General features: G+C 43.6%; 1 protein-coding gene across 4 annotated transcripts in view; it reads right to left on the minus strand.

The window, feature by feature from the left end:
- The window catches only part of PRKCA (protein kinase C alpha), a 511284-nt gene that overhangs the window by 240593 nt on the left and 245872 nt on the right, over positions 1-24819 (minus strand). The window contains exon 1 of one of the 4 annotated variants that reach the window (XM_073005117.1): positions 19916-20165. The exons of the other annotated variants lie outside the window; for them this stretch is intronic. The gene's annotated coding sequence lies outside the window, so the exon portion shown is untranslated. Of the gene's footprint in view, positions 1-19915; positions 20166-24819 lie in introns of those variants that run through there. 4 annotated transcript variants of the gene reach the window in all.

The following is a 24819-nucleotide window of genomic DNA, read 5'->3' on the forward strand; positions in this document are numbered from 1 at the left end:
TTTTTCTTATTGATCTGTAGGAAGAGGTTTTTTGTTTGTTTGTTTGTTTGTTTGTTTTGAGATGGAGTTTCACTCTTCTTGCTCAGGCTGGAGTGCAGTGGCGCAGTCTCAGCTCACTGCAACTTCCGCCTCCTGAGTTCAAGGGATTCTCCTGTCTCAGCCTCACAAGTAGCTGGGATTACAGGCGCCTGCCACCACACTCGGCTAATTTTTGTATTTTTAGTAGAGACAGGGTTTCACCATGTTGGCCAGGCCAGTCTTGAACTCCTGACCTCAGGCGATCCACCCACCTCGGCCTCCCAAAGTGCTGGGATTACATGCGTGAGCCACCATGCCCTTTTTTTTTTTTTTTTTTAAATTCAGGACACAAGCCCTTTAATAGGTAAAAGTATAGCAAATATCTTCCCCCAATACCTGTCTACCTTTCATTCCTTAATGTTTCAATTAACAAAAATGCCTAATTTTAATTATAATCTAATATATCAATCTTTTCCTTTATGGTTAGTTCTATTTAGATCCTGTTTACAAAATTATTTTGTACCTCAACTTCATAAACATGTTCTCTCTCTGTCATTTTCTAGAACATTTATTGTCTTACAATGAGGTCTACTATCTATCTGTAATTGGTTTCTGTGTAGGGTGTTACTTGTGGTTGAGATTCTTAAAAATGTAGATATCCTATTGACCAGCCTCATTCATTGCAAAAAACCACTGCTTGGCAATTGAAGGCTTAGCTTTAAGATTAAAAAGATGACCCAGAAAAAAATTTCCAAAGACCCCAAGTTTTCAGTCTTTGATTTACCTACATATGCCTGCCTAACTCTTTTAGGAACATGGAAGTGTAAGTCCAAAGATGAAAGGCTTTGTTCTCAATTTCATCACTTCATTGAGTCCCACAGAATTATCCTTTTTCTGACTGGTAACCTGTAGAACATGGAACATGAGGAAATGATTTTTAAATCATCTCAAAATTAAATGATTATAATGTCATTTTATGCCACAAGGAACTGTTTACTTCTCAAACCCCATTTTAAAAATTTCATTTTAAAAACATCCCTACTTCATTACCTCCACACCAGCTATACCAATGAGCTGTCCATGGCAACACCAGCGAGTGCACTGAAGACAGATTTCGGCAGCGCCAGCCTCCAATACCCTGCTGAACAGCAAGCGGATGACCCAGCACCCGCACTCAAGCTTCCTAAACCACGAATTACTCCTCACCAGCACCCAAAAGCAGCTCCCAGAATAAGCTGGTGGAAAATGTGGTGAGGAAAACACAAACCTCTACCAGAAATAGACTCTGCACATCTATTTTTTGGGGATTTTTTGAGACAGAGTCTTGTTCTGTCATCTAGGCTGGCATGCAGTGGTGCCATCTCAGCTCACTGCAACCTTTGCCTTTGGGGTTCAAGTGATTCTCATGCCTCAGTCTCCCAAGCAACTGGGATTACAGGTGTATGCCACCATGCTCAGCTAATTTTATAATTTTACTAGATACGGGGTTTCATCGTGTTGGCCAGGCCAGTCTTGAACTGCTGACCTCAAGTGATCTGCCTACCTCACCCTCCTAAAGTTCTGGGATTACAGGCATGAGTCACCATGCCAGGCCTCTGCTGGTCTATTATTTAATGCAGTCAATGTATTAACATTTTCCTTTACGCTTAGTGCTTTTTATAATCTGTTTAAGAATTTTTCCAGGAAACACATACAAATATTGTACATTATCTCTCTTCCCCATCCACTGGCTCACAGGGATCTTGGTTGTATCATGGTCATGGCATGAATCAGATTTCTGGACTTCTTCCCATCTGATTTTCGCTTATAGGAATTTTTCAAATACTTCTTAAATAAACCTAATATGGATGTTTTCCCAAACAAAAAGTAACTTGGCATCAAATTTCTCAAGTGGCTGGCTCTGAGGTGGATCTGGAATTTTCAGCCTCTTTGTGATTTAGCAGGGCTTTTTCTTTCTATGAAACCTTGAGGTAACAGAGGGGAGGGAGGAGAGAGCACACACTGACATCCCAGACTGGGAAAGGGGAGAAACGGTGGAAACTGAGACCAAAAAACTAAAAACTGCTGGGTCCATTTTTCTTCCCACTGGGAATTCAGGCAACAGCATCAAGGGTCGGTGCAAGGCCAGGCCTCGGAGACAGACCTGCCTGTGTCCTGGCAGGATCTCCTCCTTAAGGGCCTATGCCCTGCTTCATTAACAGTCAAGGTTTAGCAACAACCCGCCAGCAGGGGTCAGTCTCGGTCACCACACAGAAGCCAGGAGGCTCTCTCCAGCTACAAAGCCACGCTCTGGAACGTTCCAGAAGTTGTTCCTTGCCACTGCACAACACCCAGCTTGTCTTCCTATCTCGTCACCTTGGCGCCTGTTTCCTATTTTTTCAAGATTGCATTTCTTACTTAGAGGAATTAATTACCTTATATTCCTATTGCTGTTTTTCATACTGAGCTAAATACTTATACCAAGTTCCCCATATCATGTATAAAACCTCCTTTTCCCTTGATTTTTCTTATGGCAGCAGAAATGTCAACTTTTTCCATATTTTAAAATTAAGGAAAGGATGCATTCTTACTTGCAGTGGAAAATGTACAAATATTACATAATGTGACAATTGTATTTTCTGATATTCCCGTTTGGATTTAGTTATCTATGGGATAAATTTCCTTTTTCTCTCTAAATTACAAAACATCCTTTCATTAAGCATCTTCCCCCGAACATCCCCTCTTAAAGTCCCTGGGAGGCTGGCAACGGGCTCATGGCCCGTTGAGCTCTCCCTGAGCATTCCTTGGACTTACTCGGAGGCTGTGTCCCAAACACCGAACAGTAGGGACACTTGCACTGAGACCAGGAAAGCAAATCTGATGTGAAAAAGTAGTAGAATGGAGAATCTATTTCTATTTTAAATTTGAGGGTGGCTCTTTTTCAAGACACACTGCTGAATTAACAAACGGTTCTGGTCTAATAAATGATTATATTTCATGCTAGAAGGATATGACTATACTTAGCAGGTTACCTTTTACCAAAAAAAAAAAAAAAAAAAAATCCCCCACGGATCTAAGGCCCATCAAATACAACATTCAGGAGGGCATAAGTTCTCATTACCCAAAGTGGGGAAAGCTGTTGCAAAAAATGAAACAAACAAACAAAAAAAACCAGTTCTTCACAATGCCTGTCTTCCAACAAGTCTGTCTTACTGATATTTTAAAGTGTGCTCATCTAAAAGTATATTCTCTGCTTCTTTCTCCCTAAAACATATAAACTATTTCTAAAGCAAATGGTGTCCATCTTCTTTCCACTTCTGGACTGATAAAACCTCAAAAGAAAATAAAGTCAGGGAACTCTGAGACGGGCAACAGAGTCCATTTGCCCCTTCCCCGGGACTGGGCTGGGTCACTCTGAAAGAAGGACTCCAGGCATCATCCACAGATCTGAAAGGGGCCAGAGAGGAAATGTGTTCAAGAGTGCATCTTAGCCCAAGGGTGCTGAGAGGGGGTCCAGGAAGACAAGGTATCCAAGGACTCCGGATACCCCACCTATCCGTCCTACCCCTTGTAGCTACAATGATCCATCTAAAATTTAAATCCCCAACATCTTCAAGGGTAGTCACAAACAGCAGGCAGGTGTGACCCCGGCTTCTGCATTTTAGCACTTAATTCTAATAGGCCAGATAACGTCATTGCGGGCAAGACACTTGAGGACTAGGGCTGTGGTAGTCAATTTTGATTTCCCAGGGTAGTCAACAGACTCAAAAAGAGCATTAAAACGAATATACATAGTGGGTAGATCAACGGGCTACAGGCAAGGCCTTTACAGAAAATAGAAAACAGGTTCCAAGTGTTTCTATGTCCTGCCATCTTATCTACCAAGACAGGAGGGCACACAGGGACTTGGAACAGAAAGAGGGAACACCTGTGCATTTCATTAGTGCGTATCTCTTAGCATCAGCTCTCTCCAGACAGACACGCACAGATGTTGGAAGAACCACCACCGCTGAGCAGAAAAAGGGACCTCCTATGCCAGAAAGAGGCCATGCATCCTGAAGCCGCTACTGATTTGTAGCGCTGGCTTTCTGCTAGAGCAACTTCATTTTATACAGAAAGTCCCACGTTATAATTGTGGAGTTACAATTCAAATTTTGCTTTAAGGCTTTTAGCCAGAGCTGGGATTAAAATTCAGAAAGAGGCTAGGTGGGTGCCTTAGAAAACAGACACCCCGCTGGGGATTGCTGCATGAGAAAGGGAAAGGTCAAGAAATGTAAATGGAGATGGTACAATGCAAATTGAACTTTAGAGCAGCGAATTTCCCCTGCTCAGGGTGCTCTTTGAGGCTGTAAGAGCTGGGCTGGAGACAAGAATCCCAAAGCTGCAGTGCTCCAGGAAGGGATGAGGGCTGAGCGGGAATCACTTCCCGAGTACTCATTCTGACCCCTTGTTGCACAAGCAGCACTCTATGAGAGGAATAACTTAGTCCCATTTTACGGATAGGAAATCAAGGCTTAACGGGTAAGGAACTGCCAAAAGTCACACCCATAATAAGTGTTGGGACCAGAATGAGAACCAGGACATATCCTAAAGCCTCCTTTTTCTTTCCTGGGGCACTGGAGTGTGTGTGTGTGTGTGTGTGTGTGTGTGTGTGTGTGTGTGTGTTTTGAGACAGAGTCTCACTCCATCACCCAGGCTGGAGTGCAGTGGGGCGATCTTGGCTCACTGTAACCTCTGCCCACCAGGTTCAAGTGATTATCCTGCCTCAGCCTCCCAAGTAGCTGGGATTACAGGTGCCTGCCACCGCGCCCGGCTAATTTGTATTTTTAGTAGAGACAGGGTTTCACCATCTTGGTGAGGCTGGTCTTGAACTCCTGACCTCGTGATCCACCCACCTTGGCCTCCCAAAGTGCTAGGATTACAGACATGAGCCACCGCACCTGGCCAGCCCTGGTTTTTTAAACAAAGTGGTGCTACTGTGGAGAAAAAATGCCAAAATAATTTGATAATATTCAAATCTAATGTACTAAAACCTACAAAGTCATGGGGTTTGCTTCTTTCAACCACTGAATTATCTTAAGTGTTTCATCAGCACTTGGCACATAGCAGGTACCCGAGAAACATCAGCTGAATAACATCCTTCAAGGGGCACCACGGACAAAAGTCACACATTCCTCTTTTTCCCAGCAGCACCGCCCAACAGAAACATGATGTGAGCTATAGGTAATTTACAGTTTTCTAGTAGTCGCATTTAACAATTAAAAAGAGGCCGGGCACTGAGGATCATACCTATAATACCAGCACTCTGGGAGTTCAAGGCAGGTGGATCACCTGAGGTCAGGAGTTCAAGACCAGCCTGACCAACATGGTGAAACCTCGTCTCTACTAAAAATACAGAAATTAGCCAGGTGTGGTGGTGGACACCTGTAATTCTAACTACTTGGGAGGCTGAGGCAGGCGAATCCCTTGAACCGGGCAGGCAGAGGCTGCATTGAGCCGAGATGGCACCACTGCACTCCAACCTGGGCCACAGAGAGAGACACTGTCTCGAAAGAAAAGAAAAGAAAAGAAAAGAAAAGAAAAGAAAAGAAAAGAAAAGAGAAGAGAAGAGAAGAGAAGAGAAGAGAAGAGAAGAGAAGAGAAGAGAAGAGAAGAGAAAGAAAGAATAAACAAGTACAACAGTTTTTAAATGTTTTATATAATCCAACATAAATTATCACTTCTATAATAACTAATGTAAGAAATTATCGATATTTTACACTTTTGTTTATACTAAGTCTGAAATCCAATGTGCACCTGCACAGATAGTACGAACATCTCCATCTGGACCAGCCGCATTTCAATTGTTCAACAGCCTCATACAGCCTATGGTTCCTAGACTGAACCACATAGGTCAGCATAGTCTGGAGTATTCAGACTAAGTCAATAGGAGAAAAAGAATGAGATTTTTTATGGCCCTTCCCATCTTGTCATATCAAGGGTCAAAAACTGAAATCTTAAAAGAGCACAGGACTGGGAGCAACGAAGATACCCTTGAATAGGTGAATGGATAAACCATGGTACAGACGATGGAGTATGATTTAGCACTAAAAAGAAATGAACTATCAAGCCAAGAAAAGGCATGGAGGAAACTAAAGTGCGTATTACTAAGTGAAAGAAGCCAATCTGAACAGGCTACACATCGCATGACTTCAACTATATGACATTCCAGAAGAGGAAAACCTATGGAGGCAATAGAAGGATCAGGGGCTGATGGGAGGGAGGCAAGAACAGATGGAGCACAGAGGAATTTTAGGGCAGTGAAGATCCTCTGTATGATACTACAAAGCTGGATACGGGCCATGACACATTTGTCCAAACCCACAGACTATACACCACCAAGATTGAACCCTAATGTAGACCGTGGACTTCTGTTAACAATATTGCATCAGTTGTAAGACATGTACCACACTAATAAATGCAAGATGTTAATAACAACTCTTTCATCTTCCGCAACTGAAACTCTATACCCATTAACATTCCTCCTTCCCTGTAGCCTCTAGCAGCCATCATTCTACTTACCATGATTTCTGACTATTCTAAGTACCTCATATAATTGTTTAGTGCTTGTCCTTTTTTGAATGGCTTTTTCATTTAGCATAAAGTCTTCAGGGTTCATCCACACTGTAACAGGTGTCAGCATTTCTTTCTTCTTGAAGACTGAACAACACTCTATCATATGTAGTCACCATATTGTGTTTATCCATTTGTTGTTTAATAGGCACTTGGTTTGCTTCCACCTCTTATCTATCGTGAATGTTGCTGCTGCTATGAACACGGGTGTACAAGTATCTCTTCGAGACCCTCTTCTGGGTCTGTATCCAGAAGTGTAATTGCTGGATCATACGCCTTATTTCTAAGAGAGGAATTATCCCTGGGTGTGGACATGACACATGCTGAATGACAACATAAAGCCAGAAGGATTCAGACTAGAAATATACATTCTCAGTGGCATGGTCAAGGCACGGGGCTAACCCAGCTTCAAGGGTAAAATGTGGCTTCCTTCTGCCTGTTCACTTGGCAGAGGAGCATCGAGCTGCACTCCAGTTCAGTTTCACGCACGGACAAGGAAGTTCAATTTATGCATTAAAACAGGCTAATGAATTCTGTACTCAGAATTTTAAACTCCAGTTCTGTCTGTAAACACAAGATCTTTCATTAATTTTGACTGAATTAAAAAGCATGTGAAAGCGATCACTTTTGTACATCTACCCTGTTACCACTTTATCAGATTAATCCCATCAGTGTAATTTAACAGGCTTCAGAATCATTTAAAATGATATGTTTTGCGGAAAATTGTAGCTCTGGTTCTCCACAGGCCCACCTCCTCAGGCAGTCAACTCGCTAGTACTTCAGATCCCAGCGGGCGGCCGCTGAATTCATATTTAAATAGAAAAGCTTCCAGGGGAAAACTGGGAGACAGGAAATACATGGGAAGGAAGATGGCACTGACTTGGGAAGACAGCCGACAATCTCCTTGGACCACTGGCTGCCTGGTTTCCCAAAGGCAAGGGTGGACAGGCCCTCCAATGCCTCAGAGCCCCCTCAGCCAGGCTTGCCCAGTAGAATGACCTCCAGGGCTTTGGAAAACCTCTAATGTCCAAGAGAACGAAAAATGCCAGTGGTGGGGCCAGTAATAGTCTTAAGCTCCTCAGGTGATTTGAATGTACAGCCTGATTTTAGAAAACAGAGCTGGGAGGCAATAGACTTTGAATGGCGTCATAGGGCTGACAAAATGTTTGGTACATTATCTCCTTTGAGCCTCTCAACAATTCAGTGTGATCAGACGGAGGCCGCCCTGAGTCCCATCTTACAGATGAGAAAAGGGAGATTCCAGGAGATGAAGCAGCTGGCCTGGAGCTGGTGGTGTTCTTCCCCCAACACCGCACCGCTTCACAACTCAGAATAACTCCTTAGCAAAAATCAGAACTTCCCCTCTAAACAACACACTGATAATGGGCTCAAAACACAGACAATTTGTTGTGCTTTCCTGACCAGCAATACTTACAGAATGTTCCTAATGTTTCACAGAAATGGCTTCGATTTCAGTTTGTATTTTACATTTTAAATTGCGTTCTCATTTTCTTGATTTCCTTCGGGCCCAGCTGAGGCTCTCCCTGACAATTTCTTCATATTTTTTTATTCCTGATTTAACCACACCACTACTCTCCTCCTCAGCACGTGAAATGCAACTGCCCTCCTCAAGCCTCTGAGGGTGCGCCTCCCTCCACCAAGCGCACCTCAACATCCTCAATTCTGAGGAACAGCCAACATCGCAACTTAAACCTTCAACTCCAAACCCGGACCAGAAGTCATTCGGCTGCGAGGCCCCCAGCACACCCACCAATGTGCTCCAGTCTTCTGAGGCCAGATCACAGCTCAGTGCTTATTAAAAGGGGAAGGTGACACTTGAAAACACTATAAATAGCAAATTCCAAAATCCATCTGTCCCAGCGGCCAGAACTCATTAGATCTGAATCTGTTTGGCTTTTCACATGAGAGACTGGGGCCCAATTACCGCCGTCCACATACAAGGAAAATTATCTTGGTTAACATTCAGATTCCACTTTTAAGCTGTTGACTTGAAACAGTTCTGGGGTTTTGACTGCCTTAATCCTTAAATAAATTAGTTCTGAAAGGATTTATAAAAAGTAGATCCTAGAAGGACTTAAAGAAGACTTATAAGTATATCATTCAAAATTCTTTAAAAAAAAAAAAAGTTTGCCTCATTGGATAGTTTCTCTCTGTCACTCACTGGACGCGTGTCTTTGTATGAATAACCGAATAACTCAAACCTCTCTGAGCCTTAGTTCCCTAAGCTCTAAGACGAGAGTGCTGGAGAGCTTTTTTTTTTTTTTTGCCTGAGACAGAGTCTCGCTCTGTCACTCAGGCTGGAGTGCAGTGGCGCAATCCTGGCTCACTGCAATCTCCGCCTCCTGGGTTCAAGCAATTCTCTGCCTCAGCCTCCTGAGCAGCTGGGATTACAGGCACCCACCACCATGCCCAGCTAAATTTTTTTTTTGTACTTTTAGTAGAGACAGCAGTTCACTATATTGGCCAGGCTGGTCTTGAACTCCTGACCTCATGATCCATCCACCTCGGCCTCCCAAAGTGCTGGGATTACAGGCGTGAGCCACTGTGCCCGGCCTGGAGGGCTTTTAAGGTCTGTCCCTGCATAAATAGTCTCTGATTTAAGGACTCCTTTTGCCCAAAACTTTCCTGGTCCAGTGCAAAAGCTGTCACAGATTCAAATGTGTACTGTCCAAACAGTTCCGCTTGAGCCCAGAGGCCTGTTCCAACGCACGGGGATGGCAAGCACAGGTGCTCTCAGTTCTTACCAGCACTATTTCCGCCTTGCCTGCATTGGACCATCCATTTTGCCTTTAGTAGGGCAGCATCAGATGTTAACTGAGAAGCATGCCCGGTCCAAGGGTCATCATTCTGCACTGCATGGTGGATTACCCCTCAGGTCCACGGCCGAACCTCCATGCAGACCTTCACCGTCAGCTGCTTCACTGCCACCACCTCAGTTGCGGGTATCATCATCATCTTGGACTAAAACGACTGCAACTGACAACCACTACTCTTCTCACACTCTCTCTTTTCCACTTAAAATCTGTCCTCCCTCCCCCGTCACTCTCCACTCCTCCTAGGCACTAGTCAGGGCCATCTTTATGATGATCTCACTCCCAGCCTAAAACCTAGTAACTCTCCCCTTTGCAGCTGGATGAGAATCAAATTCCTCACTGCACTGGGCCCTGTCTGCCTCTGTCCAGCTCACCTGCCTCAGCCTGCACCAGGTCCCTCTTTGCCCCGGGTGCTCCAGACCCTCAGCCAAGCTCCTTTCTCCCTGGCATGCTCCCCTCTCCTCTCCCTAGACTGATCCCACACATCCCCTGAGTCTCCGCTAAAGGTCCCATCCCAGCAAAGCCCTCCTCTCCTATTCCTTACCGGTACTCTTTTTTTTTTGCCTACATAGCACCTACTGTGACTTTAAACAAATAATGTGTTTATTGGCATACATGTTGACTCTTAGTCTCTTCAACAAGACCAGAAGCCCCAGGATGGGGAAATGTTTATGCTTCGGTGTCTGCACAGTGCTTAGCGCCTACCCATAAACAGTAACTATCAGGTGCGTGAACCACCAATCAAACCAACCACCAGGAGCCTGGGCCTCAAGCCTAGCAGCACAGGGCCCTGCCACATTTCACGAGCATTCCTGAATGTACAGCTGTTCCAGTATTGGCTAGAGCTATAAAGTTCTTAAATATTTCAGCATTTGGGAACAGTGGGCAGTATTCAGAAGCAACACAAGGTTCCCTAGATGTCAGCAAATCAGTGCATTTGCTGGCAGGTGTCTGGACTGGATGGGGATGGTGTCCTCTGCTTGTGCAGAACTGGGGCCTGGGAGAGGATACTGGGATGGGAACTTCTATCCAGAGGCAGCTATTCTGTACATGAGCTCAAAACACTGCTCTCTGGCTAACACCCCCTCACAGGCCTGTAGAAAATCTGCCCAGATGGATTTTACCACTCAGAAGAAAACAGGGAAAAAGTACTGGCAAAAAAATTCTAGGTTTTGCAAGTATGGAGAGAAAAGCAGTACCGATAGTACTGCTGAAGAAAATCTTTGTGGGTTCTACTATAAAGCACCCTAGAAGAGGTATTTATTTGCCTTTTTAAAAATTCTTCAGAAAAGTACCTGTCCCCCCAATATAAAACACGAATCAGATTTTGATACCTATTACATGAGAGAGCAGTTGTACCAACAATTATATTGAATTTATTCATTCGAAAATCCTAATGAGTAATCTTTTTCTTGAGATATTTTAAGACTTGCATAATCCATTAGACTATGTACATAATTTTTCTTTTTTTTTTTTTTGCACAGGTTTCACACCCATTCAAAGAGCAACTGTGGGATCATGAGTGATATGTCTGAGAAATGTCAAGCAGGAAATCTATTGTAAGTAGAGTGCATGAATAAAATATATTACTAACAATTTTAGAATCGTAATTTGTATCAAGTTGTCTGTCTCTGTGCAACTTGCTTCACAGAGAGAAGTCTCTGAATAATTCATTACGTCCTTCCCAAAGGCCCTTAAAAAATCAGAAACACTGTAGATAATATTCTCTCCCTTAAATGAGAAAACAGTCACATAAATTATCAAGTTAGATGGCCCTTCTGGATCCTACCTATCATTCCATTTCCAACCAGCTGAAGAAATTCCCTCTCAGCTCAAGGGGAAGGTGGTCACTTGGTCTCTGAATCCAGAGGCTCCCAACTTCATGAAACCATCGAATCCAACTATCAACAGCTCCAAACTGCTGGCAAATTTGCTCCTCCATTGACTCAAACTGGTTTCCTTATCCCCTATCCCGATGCCGTGGGGTTCTTCCCCGGGGAGTATCAGGTAGTGTATTAGTCCATTCTCATGCTCTTATAAGGACATACCTGAGACTGGGTAATTTATAAGAGAAAGAGATTTAATTGACTCACAGTCCACAGGTCTGGGGAGGTCTCAGGAAACTTAAAATCATGGCGGAAGGGGACGCAAACACATCCTTCTTCACAAGGCGGCAGGAGAGAGAAGAAAGAGCTGAGCAAGGAGGGAAGCCCCTTATAAAACTATCAGATCTCTGAGAACTCACTATCATGAGAACAGCATGGGAAAAACACCAACCCCCATGATTCAATTATCTCAAACTGGTCTTGCTCTTGACACAATTCAAGGTGAGATTTGGGTGGGGAAACAGAGCCAAACCTGAGCAGATAGCACACCCTCTCCACATTCAACTGCCTTTCAAACATCTCATGAAAGCTTTGAGGTCTTCAAAGTTTCTCTTCTTTTGGTTAAATATTTCCATTTCTTTAGCTCCAGGAATCAACTTTTTCAATAACCTCTTTAAATAATGTATTACAGACTAAAATGGAATTGCATAGCTGTTGTCACCTAATGCCCATGAAGACTATTGTCTTGACCAAAAAAAAAAAAAAGAAGAAGAAGAAAGAAAAGATTATTCTCAAAGCACAGGAGGTTAACTCATCTGTTTTAAATGACTTCAGGTACAAATGCATATTTTAGTAGATGTTTTCGGCGATGATGCTAAAACCTTGAATTTTTAAAGTGCCTTTCAGTGAAAGGCCCAAATGTGTTCAAAATGGAAAGCATCCAGGTGGTAAACAGAAACTCGATGCCCGAAGGTGCAGCTCAGTCAAAAAGAGCAACAGTCCCAGGGAGGAGGCCCCATGGCTGGCTCGCCCATCCAGAGCTCACCTGGATGGATGAATGGCTTCCTTTTCACAGAGCATCTTTCTTTAAAAAAAAAAAAAAAAAAAAAAGTAGAGGAAAATTCATTTGACAAAATAAATGAGAAGGCTCTATATTTAATGACAGGAACAAAAAAATAATTAGTAGCACGCATTGCCAAGGTATGACACATGAAATAATTTTATGACTTCTTGGATTCCACACATGTTTAATCTTAAATAGTATGTGGAAGGGAAACCCTTCACCTAAGGACAGTCTAAAATTGCTATGGAAACTATTTGTCAACTGTGGTAGTTCATAATAGAACTTTAAAAAATGTCTTAAAAATTAAAAAAAAATAATAATAACCCACAATACAAAGACTTCTTGTCCCTGTAACTCAAATAAGAATCTGGGTGGAGTTGTTTTCCAGTAGTGTAAGTGGCTCTTAAAGGATCATCTAGGCTACAACTTGTCTAGAAATTTCTTGGATGAAGTTAGAAACTAGGATTTCTACAAGATATACTTCCAAGGAGGGACATTTGCAAAGAGCAACTATGACATTGGTGGGGAGGCAGCAATCCTGTTTCTCTGTTCAAAGGTGCCCAAGTGAAGTGGGGAAGCGTGTGGCACAAAGGAAGTTAAGGACGAACGAGGATCCTCCACAAAGATTCTGCAATACGGTAGAAAAGCATGTTCTTGGTGGTGAGGGATCTGCAGGTGGCAACGTCCATAAAAGAAGCCAAGTGTGTGTGGCAGCCAAGAAGTCTGGTTGCGTGGCACTCCCTCCACCTGCCACACTCAATAGTCCAGAAAGAAAAACAGCCCTTCCTAAGCAAGCATTGTATTTAAAATGCTGTGCTGACTGCACAGGAAGAGACGATACCTGCCTTCAAAGAATTTACAATCTACTGGCTGGGCGTGGTGGTTCACGCCTGTAATCCTAGCACTTTGGGAGGCCAAGGCGGGTGGATTGCCTGAGCTCAGGAGTTCGAGACCAGCCTGGGCAACAGGGTGAAACCCCATCTCTACTAAAATACCAAAAGATTAGCCAGGCGTGGCAGCATGTGCCTGTAGTCTCAGCTACTCGGGAGGCTGAGGCAGGAGAATCGCCAGAACCTGTGAGGTGGAGGTTGCAGTGAGCTGAGATTATGCCACTGCTCTCCAGCCTGGGTGACAGAGTGAGACTCTGTCTCTTGAAAAAAAAAAAGAATTTACAATCTACTTAAGGTGGCAATGTAGAATCACAAGTATAATGGGATGGTATCAACACAGTACTACAAGTGTTCAGAGGCAACAGATAATCCCAACTGGCCGGTCCATTCCTGGGGCAAGGAGAGGCCTCCTTTTCAACAGAACACACAGCTTGGGAAGCCAAGAGGAAGGACAAGGCTGCTAATGGGGGAGTGGATGTCATAACCCAACCCCCTTCACATCCATAGATTTTATTTATTTGCTAGTGCCCCCCACCAAAAAAAAAGTCCTTTAAAATAACAGGTCATCTTACCTTTGGAGAGTGAGTAGGATCTCAAAAGGTAGAGACGGGCATGGGACTATTGGGGAGAAGAGTTCTAGGTAATAGAAATGATGTGAGTAGTCATGGGAACGTTCTCTTCCAGCCCAAAGTTTGAAATGCAGGCCCCAATGGGAACAAGAAACATGTCACAGCGTGATTGGTAATGGAGGCTCTAAAAATCTTCTGGGTCAAGGAGACCTTTCTGACACACAGCCTGGGCTCCATGGCTCCACTGGGACAAGTTCACACTTGATTCAAATTTGAACAAGTCCAAGGCTATTTTCTGAGAAATAACTTTCTCTTTACTTTTTACTTCTTCTTCTTTTTTTTTTTTTTTCCTCATAGAGACGGGGTCACACAATGTTGCCCAAGCTGATCTAGAGCAATTCTCCTGCCTTAGCCTCCCAAAGTGTTGGGATGACAGGTGTGAGCCACCGTACCTGGCCAGCAAAAAGTCTTCACTCTGCCCTGGCAGGCTCACTTCTGAGCACAGGTGTCTTCTTTCTCTTCATGCCAATATCTGGTGCCCAGCTCTCCACTTACAGGTCTTATACTTCTCAGCACCATCATTTTAATGACCTCATGCTATACCCCAGCCTCCGAACCACTTTAGTTGTCCATCAGCCTGTCTGAATTCTACCCCAAGGTCCAAGACTCAACACCGTGCTTTCAAGGAGACCCTCTGGATCACCCCGGTCACACACGTCATCTCCTGAACAATGAGATGGCAGCAGCTTTCCTCTACTCCTTAAGCACTAAAGACAGGCCATGTCTTACACGTCTTGGTTCCCTCACAGGCCCTGGCACGGTACCTGAAAAATGAAAGGATCCACTTCCAAGATGCTGCGCTCATGTCAATGTCAGCAGGGAGACTCAGTTCCTCACCAGCAGCTCCTTCAAAGGCTGCTTGAGTGTCCTCATGGCATGGCTGCTGGGCTTCCCCAGAGCAAGTGATCCAAGAAAAACAGCGTATGAGGAAGCTATGAAGCCTTTTACAGCTATTCTCAGAAGTCACACACTGTCACTGCTACCATATTCTATTCATTAGAAGCAAGTCGCGAAATCTAGTCCACATGTAAGAGGATAAGAGTTAAGCTCTTTACCTCTTGCAGGGAGGACTATTCAGCAATCTGTGAAAATATTCCAAAACGTCAGTAGAAGAGCTCAGGGAACACACAAGAGGAAGGAAACTACCTACCAAAGATCTTTCTAGCTATGGAATTATTTGCTATAGAAAACATTATTTGATCCAATCTCATTTGAGCATAGGGGAGTCATAATTTAAAAATCATTCATCAGGCCGGGTGCTGGGTGGCTTACGCTATAATCCCAGCGCTTTCGGCGGCTGAGGCGGGTGGATCCCTTGAGCCCAGGAGATCGAGACCAGTCTGGGGAACATGGCAAAACCCCATCTCTACTAAAAATGCAAAAATTAGCCAGGCATAGTGGAATGTGCCTGTAGTCCCAGCTACCTGGGAGGCCGAGGCAGGAAAATTGCTTGAACTCAGAAGGCAGAGGTTGCAGTGAGCCGAGATCACGCCACTGCACTCTGGGATGTGCAACAGAGCAATATTCTGTCTCAAAAAAAAAAAATTATTCAGATTTTTATAAAATTTAGTTATTCTAGCTGTCTGTATTTAGATGTTCTACTGAAAAGACATACCTGGAGTCATAAAACTGGTAGGTTCTTAAAATAGTTATGTCTAGAGTGTATTTCATCAGACATGGCGGGAGGCGGTGTGTGACATGGCTCTCAGTGCGTCCCTGCCTCCTGGTGCCCATGCCCTTGTGTAGTCTCCTCTTGAGTGTAAGCTGGACCTAGTGGCTTGCTCCAAATGAACAGACTATAGAGAAAATGTCAGGTTGTCACCTCTGTAATTAGAGTATAAAAGACCGTGACTGCGACCTTGCTGGCAGTTCTCCCCTCATAGTCTCGGCTTGGATGCTTGCAGGAAGCAAGCGGCCCATGGGGCAAGGAAATGAGGGCCAAGTTCCAGCCAACAGCCATAAGGAACTAAGGGACCAGTCTAACATCAATGAGGAACTGAATCCTGCCATCAGTCACATGAGCACGCTGAGAAGCAGATCCTTCCCCAGTCGAGCCTCAGATGATTAGACTTCTGGGCTACAGCCTGGGAGAAACCCTCAGTCAGATGCACACAGCTGAACTGGGACCCACAGAAACTGCGAGATAATACATGGTGTTGCTTTAAGCCACGACATTTTAGGGACATTTGTTATATGCAATCCATAAAAAATACATCTTCTTGTTCTGTTTTGGAGACAGGGTCTTAGCTATTACCCAGACTGGAGTGCCATGGTGCGATCATGGCTCACTGCAACCTCTAACTCCCAGGCTCTGTTGATTCTCCTGCCTCAACCTCCCGAGTCACTGGGAGTACAGGCATGCACCACCACGCCCAGCTAATTTTGCATTTTTTCCTAGAGATGGGATTTCGCCATGTTGCCCAGACTGGTCTCAAACTCCTGGGCTCAAGTGATCTGCCCACCTCAGCCTCCCAAAGTGCTAGGATTACGGGCGTGAGTCATTCTGCCTGGCCAAATACACCTACTGTTTACATTGTACATAAATACGTACACTGTAAATAAATCTATAGTATTTGGCATTTAAAGAAATCTCATGGCCCAGGGTTTTATAAAATAAAAAAATCCCAAACATTTTTCAGAATTCAAACTATGCACTTAAGATCTATGCATTTTGTAATATGTGAATTATACTTCAGTAAAGGAAAGAAGAGAAAGATAATTCCCCTCTCTCTCTCATATATATAAAGTAGGATTGTCATAAAAAATGCTTGCTTCAAGTGAAACTTACTGTTCTGCTACGGCAGGCAACCTCTGAGTTCCCCCCTAATTTGCCCCTGCCCCCTGTCCTGGTACTCATGTGTTCAGACAATATCTTCCCCTTGAGTATGGGCTGGACCTAGTGACTCACTTCAAGTATATGGAATATAGCAAAAGTGATGGGGTATCACTCCTGGATTAGGTATAAGACTGATTTCGTCTTGCTCGCCCTCTCTGACTCACTCTGATGGAAGCCAGCTACCATGCTGAGAGCTGCCCTACGGCAAGGAATCAAGGGAGGCTTCCTCCAACAGCTTGCGAAAAGCAGGCTGGGAAATGGGTCCTCCCCTGCTCAAGGTGTGAGATGGCCGCAGCCCCAGCCCATACCTTGATTGCAGCCTTGTGTGAGTCCCTGAGGCAGACACCTTGCTCAGCTGGGTACCGATTTCTGACCCAAAGATACCATGAAGCCAAGGTAACATGGCAAAACCCTGTCTGTATGGAAAAGTATAAAAAATTGGCCAGGGACTGGGCACGGTGGCTCACGCCTGTAATCCCAGCACTTTTGGAGGCTGAGGTGGGCGGATCATGAGGTCAGGAAATCAAGACCATCCTGGCTAACACAGTGAAACCCCATCTCTACCAAAAATACAAAAAAATTAGCTGGACGTGGTGGTGAGCACCCGTAGTCCCAGCTACTTGGGAGGCTGAGGCAGGAGAATGGCGTCAGCTCAGGAGGTGGAGCTTGCAGTGAGCCAAGATGCACCACTGCACTCCAGCCTGGGTGACAGAGCGAGATTCTGTCTCAAAAAAAAAAAAAAAAAAAAAAAAAAAAAATTAGCCAGGTGTGGTGGTGCACGCCTGTGGTCCCAGCTACTCACAAGGTTGAGGTGGGAGGATCCCTCGAGGCCAGGAGATCAAGGCTACAATGAGTCATGACTGTGCCACTGCACTCTAGCCTGGGCGACAGAGTAAGACCTTGTCTCAAAAAACAACAATAAAAAAAGATGCTGTGACATAATAAACATCAATTGTTTTAAGCCACTGTGTTTTAGGGTAATTTACTATACACCAACACAAAATTGATGTAACTGCCCACGTAACTCCTAAGTTATATAGGCTTTAAAAGAAAAGATGGCATTTAATAAGAGCTACGCTTGGCAACAAAAGACATTTTCATAAAACACACACAGCTCCCCACTCTTACATGCTCAACAGTATACAGCTTTGCAAGCTCTTTGCAAGAAAGACCAATGTGTTGCTTCCCTTTGCACCTGCATCGCACCATGGAGGAGGCAGTGAATGAACGGGCCTCTAATGCTGGCAGGAAGCTTTAATTAGGGCTGTGCTTTCCTTTACCCGCACAGGAGAATCTTTCCCACTTCCATTCCCAGAGCCTTAGTGATTGATTGATTGATCATCTGTTTTTGAGACAGAGTCTCACTCTGTCACCCAGGCTGGAGTGCAGTGGCACGATCTCGGCTCACTGCAACCTCTGCCTCCCGGGTTCAACCCATTCTCCTGCCTCAGCCTCCCAAGTAGCTGGGACTACAGGTACCCGCCACCACACCCAGCTAATTTTTGTAGTTTTAGTAGAGACAAGGTTTCACTATGTTGGCCAGGCTGGTCTTGAACTCCTGACCTCAGATGATCTACCTACCTCAGTCTCCTAAAGTGTTGGGATTATAGACGTGGGCCACTGCACCCGGACCCAGAGCCTTCTTTAATCTGCTGCGGAACTTTCAATTGTCAAGAGACTGGACAGTTTGTACAGAAACTCGGCATGTTTTCCCCAGGGACCTACACTCAGGAACATCTCAAAGGGAAGCCTTTGTGAGAGAATGCTGGCTCAGAAGCAGATAAATATCATCTAACTGGTTTTAGTCCTGCGATCTCATTTTCCATCATGGCTATTTACCCAAGAAATATTGGATCTCTTTACCCAAGAAAAAAAGAGTAAAACTCTGCACGTGTCAGAAAAGCAAGCCTGCTTGTGTGTGAGACACTGGGAAGTATACGAAATACAACAGGCCAGGGATTCTCTCAAGTCGTTCCAAATGGAGATGCAAGTACCCAGGGGTCTTAAGAGTCTAAAGAGAAACACGCAGGGAATTTCAGAGGAATTCCTTAACCGGGGGAGGAGGTAGTGGTGTGTGATGAGAGGTGACTCATGTCCCCATAAACTTCATTCCTTTTAGATTTCTTAATCCTTCACTTCTTGTTTGGGCCCAAGGTGAATTCTATCTGTGCTGTCACAATTAAGAAGCACACCTCACTGACCATTCAAAAGGGGGGAATAAAAACAGCAATATAGGAGGCAATTCAGGATTTCTTTCTTGCTTTAAGAAACAAAATTCCCAGAATGGAAAATCAGTGTCTTTTTTACTCCTCTCTCTCATCAGCAAGTGGCTTCTGTTCCTACCAAACACTTTAAATAATTTGGGTTAGAACCACCACCAGAGGAGGTCCACATGGAATTCACACAACGGCTCAGTATCAATTTACGTGAAATCTGTGGTTTCAGCCCCCTTGAAAGTGCTGATTAAAAGCAGGTGGCTACGACACAGGCAAATGCACTGTCATTCCTGTCCCATGGCCTGGAGAGTCCCATTACAACCTCCTCTAAGACTTCAATCTCTTTAGAGGGACCTGGGCCACAAGTGATTCTTATTATCACGTGACAGAAGGGAGCAACCTGCTGAGCTACACCAGACTCTGGCTGGTTCCCACCTACTCTGTTATCAGCCATAGACGCAAATTAGCATTTCTTCACTGGGAAGAAGTTGAGAGCCCAGGTTCTGGACGAAGGACTGAGCGTGCATCCCAGCTCCACCCACACCCAATTTATAACCTTGAGCACCTTAATCCATCTCTCTAAGCCTCAGTTTCCACCTCTGTAGAACAAGGCAATAATGGCACCTGCACGGTCTTCCTGTGGCTATTGTAAAAAAAAAAAAAAAAAAAAAAAAATGCCATGAACTTGGTAGCTTAAAATTACAGAAAGTGGCCCGGCACGGTGGCTCATGCCAGTAATCCCAGCACTCTGGAAGGCCAAGGCAGGCAGGTCGCTTGAGCCCAGGAGTTCAGCAACCAGCCTGACAACATGGCAAAACCCCATCTCTACCAAAAAATACAAAAATTAGCTGGGTGTGGTAGTGCACCTGTGGTCCCAGCTACTCAGGAGGCTGAGGCAGGAGGATCGCTTGAGCCAGGGAGGCAGAGGCTGCAGTGAACTGTGATTGCGCCACTACACTCCAGCCTGGGCAACAGAGAAACAGCCTGCTTCCAAAAAAAAAAAAAAACTTACCTAAACGTATTCTCCTGTGGGCGCTAGGAGGGAATCCAGCTCTCACCTCCTCCAGCCTCCCTGCCTCGTCAGCATCGCTCCAATCTCGGCCCCGCCTTTTAGAAAGCCCATGGGATGGCATATAGGGCCCATGCGGATAGTCCAGGATAGGGTCACCTTAAGACCCTTTTTTTCCAAATAAGGCAATATTTACAGGTTCCAGTGATTGGCATACGGATATGCATGAGAGGGGGCACCTCTCAGGATACCACATCGTAATGGGTTGTAAAGATTAAGTGAGAAATACCTGTGTGGTATACACAGCTTGGTGCCTGGTAGGCAACTTGCTAAGTCCTCATTTGTTAGAGGACTTGTCCTTTAGGCATGTGTGTTGAACTTTGCTCACAGTAGATCCCTCAAGCGTTATAAATCATTTTCTGGGGGGAAGGAGGTGGCAGGAGATGACTCTCTGCCCCTCTCCTTCCTGCCAGGAGGAAGGAAATGTCAAGGAGGGGCACCCTCATGGGCACCAGCTGACTCAGCCCTGTGAGGTTTGGTGGCCTTCACCACTATCTCAGGAAATTTCTGGTCTCTATTTTCACAGCTAAGGAGAAGTGTAAGGAGCTGTAGTTTTTGCTTTATAATGTTCTTCCACTGTCGACTTTAAGGAAACCCCCCTGAACAAGAATCAGAGAAAAGCTCCCTCAGGCTCTAGTCCCACTATTACAGCTACAATTGGTATGGTTTCCCTAATCAGAAAACATGAAAACACCTTAAACATTTCCATATTTAAAAAATGACTTGGGATCTGTGTACAGGCCTAAAAAAAGAGTGGAGCAGCATGTTTTGCAAACCTCTAAGCAGCCAGGATGTGTCACGAATATCCTTCCAATGTTTCTGGTCAAAATTATCTAAAAGATGTGTGTATGGTTTTCTCATGATAAGCACTTTCATGTGTCAGAATAAAATGCCATAAGATGGTTTTGTTGCTTGCAAATAATTATTTGCCCAAGTAAATATTTGAGTTGAACTGGTGGTATCAAGGGTTCATTATTTTCTACTTCAATGAGGAAATCATCCTATTTTTTTAAGGCATCTGGAAAATATGTCCATGTCCTTCTGTCAATATTTGAACCTGTCAAAATGACTCTCGATTCTCAAGTAACTTTCGATGAAGTTAACAATGAGCAACCATGGAACTTACCCAGGGTGGGTAGGATTCATCACACCTACTAAGGGAACATTTAGTCATTTATAAACAATTCTCGGTAAATAGTAAGGACTAGTGAAACCAGTACTCAACTTACTGATTCATTGATAACTTCATTCAGTGTACATTCATTGAACAGTGATTATCAGTCTGATGACATCCTAGATGCTAGGAGATGACTCTCACAAGGTTCCTATCCCCTTTGGAGGAAGAGGATAGATAAATCATCCAGTAAAACATAACAGGACCTGGGATTGGGAATGAGATTGGGGTGTGTGTCATCCACAGCAGGGCACAGAGGGAGACCACAGCTGACTGCATTGAGTGATTCAAAGAAGGCAAGACTTGTCTTGGTCTTGCAAGGGAAATAACTGTTTGAAAGATAAGTGAAGGGCAGGGTGTTCAAGTTCAGTGTGAGCAAAGTTCAGAGATGTAACATACACAGGCACATGTGGAGACATAAACACGATACCTAAGTGAGAAATGAAGGTAGATAGGTAAGGGCAAGATCGCAAAAGTAAACTGGTGAAACTCCGGACTACTGAAGACAAAAGGCAAGAAATAACAAGGAGCTTACCTTAAGTCGGCAGTAGTAGGAATCTACAGGAGGGGACAGATACGGGAGATGCTACAGGAGCTTAAAGTCATAGTATTTGATGCTTGGCAAAATGAGGGGAAATACAAGTAAACTGTTGTAAGGTTCTTACACCATACGTGCTGTGGTACAATATTGTTGGAAAGTAGACTGATTGATTAAAGATTTATTTATTTATTTATTTATTTATTTATTTATTTATTTATTTTTATTTTTTGAGACAGAGTCTCACTCTGTTGCCCAGGTTGGAGTGCAGTGGCATGATCTCAGCTCACTGCAAGCTCCGCCTCCCGGGTTCACATCATTCTCCTGCCTCAGCCTCCCAAGTAGCTGGGACTACAGGCGCCCGCCACTGCGCCCAGCTAATTTTTTGTATTTTTAGTAGAGACGGGGTTTCACCATGTTAGCCAGGATGGTCTCGATCTCCTGACCTCGTGATCCGCCCGCCTCGGCCCCCCAGAGTGCTGGGATTATAGGCGTGAGCCACTGCGCCCGGCCTGATTAAAGATTTATATTACAAGCCCTAGAACAACCACAAAACAAAACAAAACAAAACAAAACAAAACAAAACAAAACAAAACAAAACATGAAGAGGTAAAACTAATGCTGTGGGTTGTATTGTGTTCCCCAAAACAATATCTCAAAGTCTTTACTCCAGGTCTATGTGAAAGTGACGTTATTCAGAAATAAGGTCTTTGCAAATGTAATCAAGTAACATGAGGTCAATATTGGATTAGGGTAGCCCTTAAATCCAATGATTGATATTTTCATAAGGAAAGAAAGATTTGGAAATGGCAGGCACACACAGAAGGAAGATGGCCATGTGAAGACAGAGGCAGAAATTGGAGTGATGCAGCCACAAGTCAGTGAACATAGAGGATTACCAGCAACTAACAGAATATAGGAAAATGCAAGGAAAGATTCTTGCCAAGAGCCTTCAAAGGAAGCATGACCCTGCCAAGGCCTTAATTTTGGAATTCTAGCTTTCAGAACTGTGTATGAATATATTTCTGTTGTTTTAAGACACTCTATGTTAATCTATTATGGCAGCCTTAGAAACTAATACAGCTAACCATATTAGAAACTAATATAGCCAAACATAATAAAATGAAATAATGAAAAACACTCAATTATCCCAAAAGAAGGAAAAAGGGAACAAGAGGATGAACTGAATGCAAACAGAAAGATGATAGTGGTCATTAAATGTAAATTATAATCCCAGGTAAATTAATGATAATTCCATTACATATAAATGGTGTAAAGACTGCAATTAAACGGCAAAGATTGTCACAGCAGATAAAAAAGGACCAGACTACATACTGATACTGTCTACATGAAACTCGTTTTACAGACTTAAAGACACAGATACATGAAAAGAAAAAGGCTAAAAAACAAAATATCATGTTAACATTAATCTAAAGGAAAGCTAGACTGGCCAGACTAGTATCAGACAGTAAATTTCAGAGCAAAATTAACAAGTCTCAGTAAGGTTTATTTTCATACAAAATCTAACTTACTTTTTTTTCTAAAAGAAAAATGAATATGGTAAATAACTTTCCAATCACATCACACACTTCATATTTTCCACCAACGTTCGTTAAACATTTGGATTCTGCAGGACACATTCTGCACTGACTACAATTTCCATAATGATCAGATTTTTTAAATGTTCTTCTCTTTTATATTTGTGTTGATAAAGTTTTGCTTGACATTTTTCCTTAAAGTAAACATGGCCTGCCACAAAAAATGATATTGACAGAGCCTCAGTCATTAAGCCTTTTTTTCTCATTAATTCTCCCGATATTTTAGCTCTAGTAATCTAGCCCTAGACAAAACACTGGTAGCTCACACTCAGGAATGCATGATGTGATGTAGGATTAAAAAAAAATAACAGTCTTACTACAAGGATACAAACATTTTTAAATGTAAAGTCATACAGTATGTAAATCTGTATTAAACTCCTGCAGCACTGACAAGTAGAAATGACATTTTTGAAAGCTCAGAGAAGTATCTTCCAACATTTGCTTAAGCCTAGAAAAAAGTCTGGCAATCAATAAACATTTGATTAACTTAAATAACATAACCTTGGGTAAGTTACTTATCATTTCGTCATCTGTAAAATAGAGAAAATAATGGTAATTTATTAACCACCTAGGGAAATTGTAATAATTTACTTTTAAACATTGATATCGGTGGCCGGGTGTGGTGGCTCATGCCTGTAATCCCAGCACTTTGGGAGGCCGAGGCAGGTGAATCACCTGAGGTCAAGAGTTCGAAATCTGCCTGACCAACATGGTGAAACCCCGTCTCTACTAAAAATACAAAACTTAGCTGGGCGTGGTGGCGCCTGCCTGTAATCCCAGCTACTTGGGAGGCTGAGACAGGAGAATGGCTCGAACCCAGGAGGCGGAGGTTGCAGTGAGCTGAGATCACGTCACAGTACTCTACCCTGGGTGACAAAGCAAGACTCCATCTTAAAAAGAAAAAAAAAAAGATATTGGTAATTCTTTCTTTGAATAAAGAAGACTAAAAGTACTATAACAAGGCTTCATGTAAGGGAGTAGCCTCATTTTTCTGGAAAACTGAATATTTTCTTTTTATATACTAAGGCTTGTTTTCAGTCTTTTTTAAACCAGCACGTGTACAAATATTTCTAAAATGCATTTTAAGTCTTTTGTTTCCTTAAACAGAATATGTCAATATACTTTAACATTTTCTCAATGATCACAGTGGTGACCTAGAATACTGGTGTTTATAGTATTTTGGTTCACAGAAATGGGTTCATGAACTACATGGGGGTCTTCTTCCTAAACTAAGTGGCCGTGAGAAATCTTTTGTAGTTGCTGTTGTTTGAGATGAAGTCTCGCTGTGTCGCCCAGGCTGGAGTGCAGTAGTCTGATCTTGGCTCACTGCAGTCTCCACCTCCCGGGTTCCAGCGATTCTCCTGCCTCAGCTCCCCCCATCACCCCAGTAGCAGGGACTACAGGTGCACACCACCACATCTGGCTACTTTTTGTATCTTTTTTTTTTTTTTTTTTTTAGTACAGTCAGGGTTTTCACCATGTCAGCCAGGCTGGTCTCGAACTCCTGACCTCAAGTGATCTGCCTGCCTCGGCCTCC

This window comes from Chlorocebus sabaeus, chromosome 16 (assembly GCF_047675955.1).
Source record: "Chlorocebus sabaeus isolate Y175 chromosome 16, mChlSab1.0.hap1, whole genome shotgun sequence".
NCBI lineage: Eukaryota > Metazoa > Chordata > Mammalia > Primates > Cercopithecidae > Chlorocebus > Chlorocebus sabaeus.